Below are 14,229 nucleotides of genomic sequence, written 5' to 3' on the forward strand. Positions count from 1 at the left end.
CCCTGTTGTATCAGCACTGATTTTTCACAGGGAGACAGATGAGGCTTTTGGACTGTGCTGGAAGAAAGCTAACATGAATGATTTCTGCACCTGAGCCATTTGTTTACTGAAGCAAAAGGGCACACAGTTACAGATGAGCTGGATTTCAATTGCAAAAACAGCTGCCAGAGCAAGGCCTTTAAAGACTTCTCAGCAACTTTAACAAATTGGACACCCATGCACCTTGTTAAAATGTTGTTGCTGTTTTGCCAGCCTGCCCTTATGGTGTGGAGGGGACACAGCTGCAGGAAGGGCCTTCACCAGAGGTGTCATTTGCCTGTGTTAGAGGGAAGAAGTGTGCTCCCAGTTTGCTCTAATCACTGAATTATTTGCTCATTTACCAGGTAGAAAATAATATAGTGAAAAACTCCAGCTCCTGTCCTCATCTCACTGATAGACTAAAGCAGTACAAAATGTCCCTGACAGCTCCCTCCAAGCTTTTCACTGCAAAAACTTCTGCCCCTTTTTTTTTGTTTAGAGCAGCCTTTGGAGCTATTTGTAGCATGACAATAACCTCAACCCTGTTAAATCCTGTTATGGGCCCAGCTGTTACAAGCCAGGCATCCAGGGCAGTGTTTTCAGAGACGGGAGCATCTACGGGGCTGCAGCAGCTAAACACGGCCTCAGAGTGGCCGATTACACCAATTACAGTGCCAGTGACTGTGCCAGTCATAGCCACTCATTTCAGAGGTGATTTCGGGCTGCAAGCAATCATTTGGGCTGGGCTGAAGGTCTGAGCACAGCTCAGTCTGGCTTTGACAAAATTGAGGGGTTTCACAGTGTCCTGACCCCAACACACCCAGGGCAGAGGGTCTGTGTCAGGCAACACGTCAAAGCTTCGGGAATCGTGCTGGGGAAACTGGTTGCTGCTTTGGGAGCAGCTGGAGTTTCCTTGTTGATTGGCACAGCGTTTCAGACTGCAGTTCTTTCTTCGTAGTCTTATGGGACCATTTGTAGAGCTCATCAGAGCAACGCATTTGCAGCTTACAGGGAGAGCCTGGTTTACTCGAATTCAGAGACAACTGTAACTTTTTAAGACTTGTTTGTAATTTGCTAAGACATTCTCTGTATGCAGCATTTTTTCCCACTTCTCCACTGTGATAATAAACAGCTTTTTAAAGAACTTGAACAGGCTGCCTGCAAGTGCTTTGGCTTTGCTGAAGCCCTGTCAAGCAGACACTTGGCTAGATCAAGACAGGACTGTGACAGCCTAACTAATTCTGTCTGCAGACAAGAGCGAGGAGCTGCCGCTGTCCATGAGGGACCTTTCCAGCAGCAGGTGCCAACCCAGTTAGGGGCAGTGGGGGGAAACCACAACGGTGGCTCAGGGACACACACGCTGCTGCCATGTCCCTGTAGTCCTCCTGCCACACTGACCGCCAGAACTCTCGGCATTTCCACCCAGTGTGAAGTCTTGCTGGCTTGAGGTGCAGCACTTACATTTGGCTGGTCCAAGCTGTGTTGGCTTACTGGTGCCAGATAATACAGTGGCCCTCAAGAGAGAGCCCTGCTGCAATGCAGTGCTGTCCTATGCTGGTCACACACACCGCCAAGTCTTTGGGAAAGGATGCTTTTCTGAGCCTGGTTTAGTGCTCCTAACCGGGTGTCAGACCTGCATCTCCAGCTGTCAGACCCCCAGTTTAAGACTTGCTGGGTGGTGCAAGGTGCCACTCAGCCGTTGCTTTTCAACCACAGCCAGCACAAGATCCTCATGCCTCCATCCCATGCCGTGGGAGCAGTGCTGATGCCAAAAGGCAGCGAGAGGCTCGTGCCTGCTTCTCTGTAGCTTCGCTCCATTCCCTTACCTCGGTTTGGCAGAGGAAAACAGGAGCCTACTGCAAAAGGGTATAAATAGCCACAATTGGGAGCAAAGGTGTCAGAGGCAGGCCAAAGGCAGCGAGGGATGGGTGTGCCATGAGGAAGGAGAGGTCACTGTAAGGGCTGCTCAGTTTTCAACTGATGGGACAAATAATCTTAGCAGCAAAAACCTGCAGCTGTGCACAAAGGACTTGACTATTGCATTAGTAGGTAGAAACAAAATAGCAGGATCATGCTAAATTAAAACAAGGCCAGGTTGGGAGCTGCCTGCTGCACTTGTGGACTCCAAATTTACTCACAGGAGATGGTTTCTTTTCGCTTGCTGGGGGCTCTCGGTTGCCTTGTGGGATGGGTGAAGTTTCTAAGAAACACAGCATAGCAACAGTGGTGAGGCCTTCCTCACTTACCCAGGTGGGGACAAACAGCCAGAGGCTGCAGAGAGTGCCACAGGGGCTGGGGAGTCCCCTCTTTTATCCTGGGGAATTCATGTTTGAATCCCCTGTGAATCTCAACAGGGCTGGTGCTCATTCTCCACTCCCAGAGGTAAACAAGGTGAGAGCACAAGCTGCAAAGTTTTGACATAACTTGCCTCAGGTACGCAGTGGGACTTGAGGCGGGGGCGGGCTGATGTTTCAGAGAAAACAGCTTCAGCTTCATGAGCATCAAGGCCTGGGAGGTCACAGCAGGCAGGCTAGGCAATAAAAACTGGTCTTGTAGTCAGCCAGGGGCAAAAACTACAGCTATTGCTTTATACTGGGAAAGCGCGGGATGTCCTGCACCCTCATACGTCCCTACTCATGGAGAGTCCCCAGGTGACTGCACCAGAAAGCGGCAGATTTCTGGCAGGCCTGATGCCACCTCACCCACCTGCGCTTGGCACCTTTAGGGGTCAAGCAACCCATTAAGTGGCAATACATAAATCCTAGTCACGCACAGGGTCTGCAGCTACTGCTGCCCCCAGGGCTGCTGAACAGGGAGGCTTCCCAACAGCCCCAGGAGGCCAGGACCTTCTGAAGAAATGCAGAAATGGAAGATGGAGAGGTGGGTGCCAGGTAAAGGAGAGGAGGAACGAGATATTTCCTTTGCTCTGGCCGTCCTGCTGGTAACTACCACTGCGTCTTCTCTGCCCAGCAGAGCTGCTGCGGCAGGGCCGGGGTCCAAGTCCCAGCCCTCCCCCAGGCCTGGCGCCCGGTCCCACACATGGAACAGTTCAGGATCGTTCACAGGGGAGCGGCTCTGTCATTTCACCAGACCCAATTTTCCTGCTTGGTGGCTTCTCTCATTCCTTTGCCTCAGAGCTGCCAGCTTTCACAGCCCCCGCCACCACAGCCCCGCTCGGAGGGCAGCCGTCCCTCTGGGGCAGCGCAGCTTTGGGGGCATCAGCAAGGTGGGGTAGTACACACTTAATGGGGGCACAACTAAATCACTGCGCCCTGCTTACACGCAGTCCTTTTTGGCAGCCCAGTGGGACCTAAGAGGGACGGACAGACACTTTCTCCGAGCTTAGCACCCTCGGCCAGTGACCACGTTGTGCAGCGCAGGCAAGCCCGGATTTGAGCACTTTCACCAAAATGGGTGCCACGCTTCCCTCGCCCCAGCCCCCAGCGTGGGCAGCTGGCCCAGGAGGTGGCCACTGCTGGCACGGCTGATGGGCCACTTCCACCGCTGCAGCAAGCGGCTGCGCCCAAGAGCAAACTGGCCCCGGTGCAGAAGCATCCCCTTCGCTCCTGCAGGGGAGAGAGACGGAGCTCCAGCTCTAGCAAACCCTTTGCAAACAATTAAATTATGCCCAACCACTTGTGTCCAGGGAGTCATCCCATACACCAAAGTCAGCAACTTAATTAGCTGCTAAAGCCTCGCAAGCCGGGAGACTTAGACCTCACAGACTGGAGCAAATGAAGCTGTCAAGTTTTCATGCTCCCGTTGCCTGCCAGACTCTTTAATCTGGAGTTTAACAGATGTTAATCCTGGCCCGGGTGACTTGTGAAGAGGAAAGCTGTGCCTGTTAGAAGTCACCTGGGTCCACTGAGGCAGGGAGCAGGTGAGAAGACCCCACTGCCACACGGGAAATGGCCGCACCGTGGTCATTCTCCTCGGTGACAAAGCCTGACCAGGCTCAGACAGAGGCTTGGTATTTTCCCTTTCCTTCTGTTTGAAGCCAGCATAAAGAAGCAACTATGAGGGGAAGGGGGGTCGGGGGAGAAAAGGCTTTCTTAAAATTTAAATGTGTGTTAAAACAAAGAAATCTGTAACCAGGATGGAAACAAAAAGCAGGGCAGGAGCTTGACACAAAGCATGACTCAAAAGATAATTGGCCAAATCCAGAGAAGCATTAAGCACCTGCAGTTTCCACTGAGCTGAGGATCCATCCCTGTGCTTTTAATATTTGCCTCCTCTACGCATTTTCCTTTACAAGGAGTGACTCATCTTGCGTCAACGGAGGATGGGCTTTATGCAATTATTTATTTATGTCAAACCCTCCTCCCTGTCCCCATGCATCCCTGATCTCATCCCCCTCAGAAAACAGATGCTTTATTAAACAAGTGCTGGAAAACTCTTTCTCACTTGGCTTTTGCTGAGGCTCTTTGCCGTCCAGTGGCCGGCTGGCGAGGAGAGGGTGGGCACAAGCTGTGCAGCACCTCACAAGCAGCGTCCTCTGTGGCCTTGTTCGGCTTTTTGGACGCGGGCATCTGTCTCCCTGCAGGGTGGGATGGAGCTGGGAACCTCCTCAGCTAAACAAACAAGCCGGGGGTAGATCACAGAGACAGCAGGCTCCAGCCTGCACCCCCTCAAGCACTGACACTGCTTGGGTCTCGTAGCCTTGGAAGGAGAACAAGACCTTCCAGCATAGGGCACTCAAAAGCCAGGGGAGAAAACACCCCCATTTAGCTCCAGCTGCTGCAGGGGACCCTCCCCTCCCTCCCTGCTCTCTTTGCCACAGGCTGTGTGCTTTTCTTCCCTTCCTGCTAAAAGCAACACAGCATCCAGTAGTGGACACAGACCACTGGCTGTACCAAGCAAGTGTGTGGTAGCAGGGCCAGATGCGCACACACACATGCAGCATCACCATCTCGCACTGACAGACTGTGGGAACAGCCCGGGGCTGGCAATGCCACCCAGTTCACCCCCCAGGGCAATCAACTTGGGGCAAAGGAGGCATGTCCCATGTCCCGGCTGTAGGCAGGAGGGCAGGACATGATACCAACAGATGCCGCTAATTTAAATTCCACATATGAAATCGTCTACCTACTGAACTGGAATAATTTCCAGCAGATTTTCCTGATGTGAAGCCAAACACAGCTCTAACTAGTTATCAATTGCTTCCATAATACAGCTTGAGACCAAGGAGGAAAACACAGGAATTACTGGCAGTAAAGGAATTCAGGCTTCCCAGAAGGCAATCGGGGGACACTAGCAAGAAATGCAAACACGTTCCTCAGTAATTACATCCAACTGTCTCTTGGTGCAGACTTGAATAATTCATGCACTAAAACTATCATCTCCCACAGAGAGAACTGCAAAGGTTGTAACTGTCCCTGTGCTTTAGCGATGGGTTCAGCAACCCCCGGCCACAGTAGAAAGCTTGTCTCAAAAGTGGAGCAAGCAAGGACAGACACCCAGCCTCGGAGGAACCTATGCCATAAATCCTTGCATCACATTCCACCAGCAGCTATTACCAGCCTGCTGACAGGCCCCCCTGGCTAGGAGCAGCACCTTGTTGGGCTGAGATGCAACACACCAACATGAAGAGGAGTTTCCTGCCTGGAGAGTGAATTCCTTTCATTTTCCCCTACCTGCACTCCACATAACTTTGGTGAAACGCACTTTGGTTTTGCTCACAGCACCCGCAGCTCCACTCCCAGCTAGTGTAGGGGAAGGGGTGTAAAATCACCCTCTCCCCCCAGCAGACTTACACCGTACACCATCCAAAACCTGCGTGTCCTCGGTAGCACATGGCTCACCTGTGCCCCTGTCTGCATCTCACTCACTTCTAGCACAAGGGCTGCAGCTCCCTAGCTGCTGCTGGGGCAGGCAGGAAGATGTGCAGTAGTAATGCAGCCAGCTGGGTCACCTGCACCCACAGCTACCTGCTGCAGGCAGCACTGGAGGCAACCCAACGGGTTCATAGCTGCAGCCGCTGCCTTGGGAGGAGGTTTCCAGGCAGTCAGCAGTGCAGTGCTCTGCCCTTGCCAGGGAGCTCAACTGGAGAACGATTTAATGCCCTCGGTGGCTCTGGACAAATTCCCTCCTCGAGCAACACGTCTCTGTTGGGAGCCTGGTGTGGTAACCCCCTCCCAATTGTTTAGGGACAGACAGGAGAGTGTCGGTGACCATCGGAGACAAGGAAATGCATGCATTGCCCAGCCACTGGTATGCTGGCAGGGAGTCAGTTTTAAAGAGGAAGCTATGAAGTGGTTTGGGAGGAAGCTAGAGTGGTATTTGGCTAGAGGAAACTGAAGGAATGAGCAGTGCATTGAGCTAGCTTGACGCTTTGATGGAGCTTCCCAGTCCCTAGGTGATGAGTAAGGGCTGTTTGCCACCCCTTTCCTCCCCTCTTTTTCCCTTTTAAACCACTCGAGTTTCCCACCTCCAGACCTGGCAGCTCTAATTTATGCTAACCTTGAAGGCCGGCCATCACGTCTGCTGAGGATCACCAGAGGACACGTCAACCAGACACCTCACCTCCAGCCACCTTGGCAAAACAGCAGCTCTGCTCTGCCAAGGCCATCCTTGGCCAGCTGGATAAAAGCCTGTCACATCGCCGCTTTGCAGGAGCGAAAGGGGCTCCGAGAGGCTGGCCCAGAGGGTCTGCTCTCCTACCTGCAGAGCTGCAGACAGCCGAGATACCACGCTGCTTTGCTAGCTGTGACTATACACCATGCATTGCTTTTTCTTCCTCTTCTTCAGCTTGGTCTGCAGCACAGACATACAGAATCTCTGCTCCACAGCGATGCCTCTTTCACTAATACTTTAAAAAAAAACAAAACAAAAAACCAGCCCACCCACCTGGAAGTGTGAAGAAAACTGTGCTTCAAAAGATTTATTACATATATTTGTACATATTTTACATGAATGGAATGTTAAACATACAACCTAAAAATCAATAAAAAAATATTTTCATTCATGATTATGTACTGGCAAACCACTGAAAAGAGTACCTTAGAACAACTTAAGTCAACTTGTAACCATACTGCTCAATTAACAAAAAAATACAAACATGTTTTACATTAGACATTGCAAATTACATTCCCATTTCTGCTCTGGGTAATGAAGGAAGACATCTTGTCCATTACCACTGCACATATGGGTGGCATTTCAGAAGCTAACACAGAGTTCCCTCTAACTCATTGTGGGCAGGGTTAGTTCTGTGGGAAGAGGCATATAAAAAAGGGGAATATACACTCTTCTTCCTACCAGCAGGTACCTGCCAAAGGGTAGGAAAAGCCAGAACGAGATTTGCAATCAAGTGATAAGGTTAATGCTGGATCACCACCCGTGCAGTGTGATGCTGCAGATGTTAAAATTGAGTAGTTCATTAAAACATCCCCTCTACAGCTAAAGCCACCTCCCTTCCTCCTTGAAAGTTACAGTGCTTTGGCAATATCAGCTAAGAGAGAGACTGCACAGTAATAAATACTTCAGCTTCATCTTAATATAGAATCATAGAATAGTTTGGATTGGAAGGGACCTTAAAGACCACCTAGTTCCAACCCCCCTGCCATGGGCAGGGACACCTTCCACTAGACCAGGTTGCTCAAAGCCCCATCCAGTCTGGCCTTGAACACTTCCAGGGATGGGGCAGCCACAACCTCTCTGGGCAACCTGGTCCAGTGCCTCAACATCCTCACAGTAAAAAACTTCTTCCTTACATCTAATCTAAATCTACCCTCTTCCAGTTTAAAGCCATTACCCCTTCTCCTATCACTACATTCCCTGATAAAGAGTCCCTCCCCATCTTTTCTGTAGGCTCCCTTTAAGTCCTGGAAGGCTGCTATGGGGTCTCCCTGGAGCCTTCTCTTCTCCAGGCTGAACCACCTCAACTCTCTCAGCCTGTCTTCATAGGCAAGGTGCTCCAGACCCCTGATCATCTTCATGGCCCTCCTCTGGACCCCCTCAAGCAGGTCCATGTCTTTCTTATGTTGGGGTCCCCAGAGCTGGACACAGTACTCCAGGTGGGGTCTCACAAGAGCGGAGTAGAGGGGCAGAATCACCTCCCTCGACCTGCTGGCCACACTTCTTTTGATGCAGCCCAGGATACGATTGGCTTTCTGAGCTGCAAGTGCACATTGCTGAGTCATATTCAGTTTTTCATCCACTGCAGGAAAAGTGGAATCCTATATGCAGGAACAGCACAGAGTCATGCTTTGATGTCTCTTCCTGTTAGCATTTCACACCTTGAGAGCCTGTGACCAGTCATGTTGAGAGGTGTTTGCTATTAAATGTAACAAATTAGCAATAAAAGGGACAGATTTGAGGGAAAACAAGGGGAACAGGATTCAGAAACAGATTATGTTCTTGCAACGTCAGGTTACTTACACTTGAAACTCTGCCAGAATTAAGCAGATCCTACTTATCGTTGCAAAATCTTTGCCAAAGCACACCCAAGGGCAAAAGTCCCTCAAACAAACATACATAGATTAAAAGCTGCCAGAAAGATCAGCTAGCAGGCTTGCTGCCTTCTACTTCTTGTACACTGGCAACTTACTAGATCAAAGACAGAACTAAGTCCAGCCTTTTTCAGGTGCAGGATATTCCTACAGTGGTTTACCTGAGCAAGTCTTCAGCAACTAATAATGCCCCATGGTGAGGTCATTTACAGTTTATCCCATCATCAGCTCTGACGTACTTAACTGATAAATGACTTTACAGAACACAGTGCAGCAGCTTGGGAAGCCAGCTGAACTGTGTAGTAAGGTAACTAAATGCAACTGGAGACAGCTTGCGAGTAAGGACTGGGTATTTCCCACCCCCGCCCCCCCCAAACAGTCTAAACCATCTTCAACTTGATTTTAGAAGCAGGTTAGTTTATATGGAGAAACATCATAAGTTTTACATTCAGGAAACAAATCCTGGACATAGTTCTGTCATGAGTTTCTAATGCAGAGTATTTTGAACAACAAGAAGTTAAGTGGTATGAGCTGATGACACTGCTGCAGGAAAAAACACGTTTGGCTGGGTCATAGCAAACCTGTAACAAGCCCTCCTCTTCCAGCTACAACCTCTTACATTACTTTTGCTGATGCCAATGGAAAGCCTGTCCAAAGATTGAGGGAATATGGCCTAAAATGTATCATGTCTTCAGCTAGGAAGAGGACAAGAAATTGATACTAAATGAATTTTAAGCTTGGAAGAGTGGAAAGTGAATCATAAAATATAGCACTCATCAAAAAATGTGATAATTCTCTACTGGCAAAGGTGAGCTGGAAGATCCATACTAGCACTTCGGCACTCCGAGGTATACAGTAGTCTCTCGGCAGGAAACTCCCAACTGTACAGCAAAATTAATAGGTACAAACCAGCAATACCAAATGTGCACACCAATATTCTCTTTCAATAAGGGAAAGCAGCTAAAATTCACAGAAACTCAGAGAGATCATGGCCTATATCAAAACCAACATATGCTTTGTTGCTGTTAACGTAGAGATAGTAGTAATGCCAAGTTCTCTGTTTTTGGTGGAACACAGAAGAAATGGAGCAAATTTCAGCAGCCCTCACGTGGAGAAGGTGGCATACTAAAAGCATCCATAAGCACATCTTATGTATCAGACATTATCCATCCAGAAACACCGAAGATCCACATTTCTGAATAAAAATTATCTTTCCCATATTTGCTGAGATTCTAGTCTTTTGGGAGTCAGTTTTACCAGCTCTCCAGCCTTTCAGCAAAGGCTTAATTAAAAAGCCAATGCTCCTAACAGTAAGAGCTAGGATAAAGGTACATATCTCAAGATTCAGTCATAAAACTCCCTTTACATCGTAAAGGGGGGAGCAGGGGAAAAAAAGGTCACAAGTATCCATTCACATCTTTCTACATCACCTACACATTTTCCATTTCAAAATACTGCAGTACACTTACCCTTGAATACGAAAGTTAAATTGATTACAAATAAGACCATCTGTTTTAGGCTTTATTCTTCCAAAAAAATAAAATACCACAAATTTGCAGTGTGCTTCATTGTTTTGCTTTTATGTCCCACTGAACTCATCATTGAATGTACGTGTTGAAAGAAAATTAACTACCTCCTTCAAAAGGGAAGTGTTATTATAGTTATACTGATTTATAAGAGACAGGACAATGGGTGCCCTGTTCTGACAGTAGCATGGCTCTCTTGGTATTGTATGGTATACGGTTATATACAATCCAACTCATAGCCACCTCCACTATGAACTTCAAAACACAAGTTGCTACTCAAGATACATGGGTATGTTACAAGTTCAGAAAAATCTCACATTTCAAGACAGTGTTGAGTCTACTCTTCCCCTTGTGGCAAGCAGCATGTTTATGGCAGACCTGAGTATGGGAATTATTTCACACCCTTACATACGTAGGGAAGATATAGGCCAGATGACAGAAAATACTCTGAAACAGCACAGAATTGGCAATCTCAATGTATTTACAGGCAAAGAAGCCTATCGCACCGTAATTTAAGTTATTGCTTCTTGTGGACAAGTGTGGTATTCCTTGATCAAGAGACAGGACTTGGTTGATGTTTATTTTCCCCTTCTAAAGCACAATGATTTAGGACCACTGTGAGTATGTTTTTAAAATGAAGGTGTTGCCTCTGACTAGAACTACATCTACAGCATGGTCATCACCAGCTGACCAACACAGCTGGTGATAGAAAGCTTACATAGAATTTCCACAGGCATTTTCAAACCCAAGCACCACTCTCATGCTTCCAGGGTCATTCAAGGCTTGGTCTACATTACAGGTTTTGATACAAGAAAACCTCCCACAGCCTTTCAGAAGAGATTTATGGATACCAAGAATGCCAAACTAGGATCTAAGGCTGACCTCATACCAGTTCCTCAAACAATCCAGGGTATTTCTGCTCTACTGTGCTGACAGAAGCAGCAATAGACTCTTGCCTGCAAAACCATGCATCAGTGCAATTGCTAGTGGCGTGCTTTTCAAACACTGGTCCTAAATGTAGGACAGCAGTGATAACTGCTGGGTCTTTAAACCAGCTATTTGCATCTGAATACAGAAAATTAAGGTTTTTGAAAAAAACAGTAAATGAACTAGATATATGAACTACCAAAACTGAGCTTAAGTTGTAAACAGATTTATGCTTATAATATTTACCTACTTAATCCCCAAGCCAAAGGCTATCTATGACCTCGGAGCACAGGACACCAAAACACTTACCTACCCCCCTTTACATTATTACAGGTGAGTTTCTGTAGGCATGAAGCCAACAGTAAACATTAAATCAATGCAAATGCAAAAGCTTTACTTTCAGAAGATAGCAGGAATTTAACATTGGAAAAGCGGGCCTGCAGGCAACTCCACTGTTTGAGTATTACAGGTGCTGTAATTCCTCATCCCCTCCCTCCCCACCATGATAATACAAGGCAACACAAATATTCTCAGCTAAAAAGGAATCTGTACAGGGAATGACTGTACATTTGATGTGACTACAGAATTGAAAAAGTGTGACAAAACGATTCTGCTCCCACTGAAAAAGAGAATACAACAGGGCCCCATAGTTACAGGTTCAGCTGAAACCAATGATGCAAGCCCAAAAATGTAGAAACTGCACTGGCGATTATGACAATTATCTAGTTTGGACTCCTTTAGATTTGCAGCATAACAAAGGCATTTTACAGAGCAACATTCAGGAGAAAATGTTATCCAGGCAAGAATTGCTCTGCAAGCAAGATAGGAGAGTTTAGTAACATGCACTGCACTTGTTCTCCAGATAGCAGCAATTGCTCCTGTTCTTTGCCCTTTTTGATATGAATCACAGTAGCAACAGAGAGAAATATGTACTTAAACAACAACAAAAAAAAAGCAGAATTATGTATGTACAAATGTTCCAACTGTTGTGCAATATATTTTAACTATTGAAACACACTAAAAATGCTGTCACTAATATTCATAAACTCTTCCCTGCACTGTGAAATTCAACAACTACTATGATTGATTCTTGATATAAAAAGTATGCTTCTAAGCCCTGATATCTGTTCCAGTTTATTGTCTTTTTCCCCCCCGTCTTTCTTTTTGTGAACCGTGATACTGTATGGGAACTAATACTTAACCACAGTTTTACTTGGTGTAACCCACCAGAGACATCCTGCGTTTTGTGAAGCCCTGGTTATACCAATATAATACAGTAAAATAATAATAAATTAAACAAATGCAGGTGCATTTTAAAAAAAACAAACAAACCACACTGTCAAATGCTGGTCTGCACATGAAGAGACCAAGGATTTAGATGCAAAGTACTACAGATCCTGCCATCAAAAAAACATTCAAACAAGGAAACAAAAACATGCGCATTTGAAAAATTAAACACAAATCCCACCTCGATGTTATCTCACCCATGCCTATAAAAACCTCTTGCTGTGCCCACATTTGCAGTCATTCAGTTATACCTCAGGAGGCAGCCTGGAGATGAGAGTAGTAGAATAAAATAATTACCTGAAACATTTTTAAAAAAATACCCGTTAAACAAATTACCTTAACTGGCAGCACTTAAAATTGGTAATTCTTTTTTTTTCCTATTTAAAAAAAAGTTGCATAGCTGTAAGATTTTGCTTTGCTGCATTTTTTTTTGTTGTTTTTACTCACAAGCAGTAAAAGAGAAGTTTTAGTTACTTAAATAGCAACACAATGTGCAGATTTCAACAATCCCTACAGCTTGATCAATATAAATTAGTTACCTGTCTTGGTTTTACTCTTTGGACTGCATTGTGACAAAGGTTTAGTTACAAAATTTTGAAATATAATATTCCTATGCAGAGAAGTTTATGTTTTCTGTTCTTGAAAAAAGTGAAGAACGTAGAACAGGGTGTGAATTCAGTAAATTAAGGTCACACTGTTAGATTATGTTTAGTTTGCCATTTTACCCTTCTTCAGCCAACAAGAAGATAAAAATGTTCCCACTCAAAACCAGGGCCATCTTCCTGCACGGGTCTCAGATAGCACGTATCGAACATCTCCACTTCTACTCGAGGCAGTAAGAAACATGTCCAATAACCCACTTCTTCACAGAACCAGAAGTTAAGCTGAAATTAGGAACTTTGGCCTTCAATACAAAATAGTGTCAGTAATGTTTGTGGGGAGTCGATTGTTACAGAATGTGCAGCATTTTCAAAATCCCTGTGTGTCCTTTGCATGAGTGTTTGGTATACCGAGCACTACTGGCAAGTTACCGGTGTCTGCAATGCTTTTTCTATGTCACTGTCCATCTTTGTCTTTTTCAGCCACAAAGAACTGTAAGTCTCAAGCCAGGCACGCTATGTTCAGCAAGGGAACCTTACATCTCCTGTTTTCTGATCAGTGGAAGCAGCTGTTGACAAAGCAGAAGACAAAGTAACATCATTTCAGCTATTTCAGTATATAACACACTCAAACAGCATGAGCACAACCACCATGTTTTCCTTCCCCTTTTCCCTAAGCCCCCAGTTATTACCATCTCTGCTGTGAAAAAAGGAAGCAGAATTTAACATGAGGTTAGACATCCATGAGCATGTACAGAGACAAATGTGTTCATAAACAGCATGCTGGCTTCTTCCACAGTTCAGTTGTTGGGGGCAATATAGGAAATGTGTTTATTAATTTTGGCTAACACTGCCCTGAGGTTAAAAGAATTATCCCTGTAGCAGGATACCTTCCTTCAGGTTTTCTCTGCTACCCCTGCAACAACCATAGCACTGCAATGTGACCTGCAATGGAGACTCATGAAGCAAGATGAGACAAATGAGCAAATAAATGCAATCATGAAGTCTTCAGGTGTTTTGGTTTTTTGGTTTTTTGTTTTGTTTTGTTTTTTTTAATTTCCATCAGAACAACAAAACCAAATCCTCAGCTACTAGCCAGAATTTGAGGTATCTCCATTTCTCTAAGAATTATGATGATTGTTGGTATGTTTTGCAATGCTTAAGGGTAGTAGTTTAAAGCAAGATAAAGTTTTCGAACTAGTCAACTAAAAGAATAAACCTATCCTTTAAACCATTGACACTGACTGCAGATCTACAATCATTAACACAAAACACAAGCTGGAAAAATGTGAACCTCTGTGAGATGGGATGGATAGAAACATGCTTATTTATTTATTTATATATTTTAAGCATTCTGGAATGCATTAACATGCAAATGAGTTTGAAAATACCTAGTTTCAACTTTTTCTTATGATTCCAAAAGCT

The 14,229-nt window shown here is 45.8% G+C and overlaps 2 protein-coding genes across 6 annotated transcripts in view; one reads left to right on the forward strand and one right to left on the reverse strand.

Annotated features, from left to right (window-relative positions):
- The window catches only part of NOD1 (nucleotide binding oligomerization domain containing 1), a 35,636-nt gene extending 28,836 nt beyond the window's left edge, over positions 1 to 6,800 (forward strand). The window contains exon 13 of one of the 2 annotated variants that reach the window (XR_007508143.1): positions 6,452 to 6,800. The gene's annotated coding sequence lies outside the window, so the exon portion shown is untranslated. Of the gene's footprint in view, positions 1 to 5,191; positions 5,443 to 6,451 lie in introns of those variants that run through there. The other variant, XR_007508142.1, reaches the window with a different exon arrangement.
- ZNRF2 (zinc and ring finger 2) overlaps positions 1 to 14,229 on the reverse strand; it is a 568,219-nt gene that overhangs the window by 496,761 nt on the left and 57,229 nt on the right. For 2 of the 4 annotated variants that reach the window (XR_007508147.1, XR_007508148.1), the window contains exon 5: positions 7,681 to 13,373. The gene's annotated coding sequence lies outside the window, so the exon portion shown is untranslated. Of the gene's footprint in view, positions 1 to 6,883; positions 13,374 to 14,229 lie in introns of those variants that run through there. The other 2 variants (XR_007508149.1, XM_049817315.1) reach the window with 2 other exon arrangements.

This window comes from Accipiter gentilis, chromosome 14, assembly GCF_929443795.1.
Source record: "Accipiter gentilis chromosome 14, bAccGen1.1, whole genome shotgun sequence".
NCBI classification, from domain to species: domain Eukaryota; kingdom Metazoa; phylum Chordata; class Aves; order Accipitriformes; family Accipitridae; genus Astur; species Astur gentilis.